We start from the raw sequence: 1,414 nt of genomic DNA, 5'->3' as shown, positions 1-1,414 counted from the left end.
GTGGTAGCTCAGTGGCTAAGGTGTTGGGTTACTGATCGGAAGGTCATGGGTTCGAACCCCTGGTCCACCAAGCTGCCACTGCTGGGCCCCTGAGCAAGGCCCTTAACCCTCAGTTGCTCAGTTGTAAGTCACTCTGGATAAGGGTGTCTGCTAAATGCCGTAAATGTGTGTGTGTGTGTGTGTGTGTATGTATGTGAACAGCCTGCAGCAAAATTCCACACTCCGTCTCTCTTTATCCTCCCTTCATTCATTACTTTTTCCTCTCCGTGTCTCATCATGTTTGCTCAACGTGTCACAACTTCACAGAACAATTCAGCTCTCATACCAGAGGTCACAGTGCAACACACCAAAAGACACTACACTGAGTGCACTACACCGTAAGACACTACACCCGAAAGACACTACACCGATAGACACTACACCCGAAAGACACTACACACTAAAGGTCACTACACTGAGTGCACTACACTGATGGACAGTACACTGAGTGCACTACACTAAAGGTCACTACACTGAGTGCACTACACTGAGTGCACTACACTAAAGGTCACTACACTGAGTGCACTACACTAAAGGTCACTACACTGAGTGCACTACACTGAGTGCACTACACTAAAGGTCACTACACTGAGTGCACTACACTGACAAACACTACACTGAGTGCACTACACTAAAGGACACTACACTGAGTGGACTACACTGAAGGGCACTACACTGACGAACACTACACTGAGTGCACTACACTGAAGGACACTACACTGAAAGACATTACACCCGAAAGACACTACACCGAAAGACACTACACTGAGTGCACTACACTGAGTGTACTACGCTGAAGAACACTACACTGAAGAACACTACACTGAGTGCACTACACTGACGGACACTACACTGAGTGCACTACACTAAAGGTCACCACACTAAAGGATACTACACTGAGTGCACTACACTAAAGGACACTACCCTGAAGGACAGTGTACTGAGTGCACTACACTAAAGGACAGTACACTGAGTGCAATACACTAAAGGACACTACACTGAAGAACACTACACTGAAGGACACTACACTGAGTGCACTACACTGAAGAACACTACACTGAGTGCACTACACTAAAGGACACTACACTGAGTGCACTACACTAAAGGACAGTACACTGAGTGCACTACACTAAAGGACACTACACTGAGTGCACTACACTAAAGGACACTACACTGCGTGCACTACACTGAAGAACACTACACTGAAGGACACTACACTGAAGGACACTACACTGAGTGCACTACACTAAAGGACACTACACAGGAAGGTTCTCCACTAGATGTTGGATTGTGTCTGTGGGGATTAGTGATCATGCAGCTACAAGAGCATTAGTGAGATCAGACACTGATGTTGGTGAGAAAGTCTGGGGTTCAG

The sequence above is a fragment of the Tachysurus fulvidraco genome, chromosome 24 (assembly GCF_022655615.1).
Source record: "Tachysurus fulvidraco isolate hzauxx_2018 chromosome 24, HZAU_PFXX_2.0, whole genome shotgun sequence".
In the NCBI taxonomy this organism is placed as follows: Eukaryota; Metazoa; Chordata; class Actinopteri; order Siluriformes; family Bagridae; genus Tachysurus; species Tachysurus fulvidraco.
The sequence above is the reverse complement of the archived record's forward strand: the minus strand, read 5'-3'. Positions refer to the sequence as shown.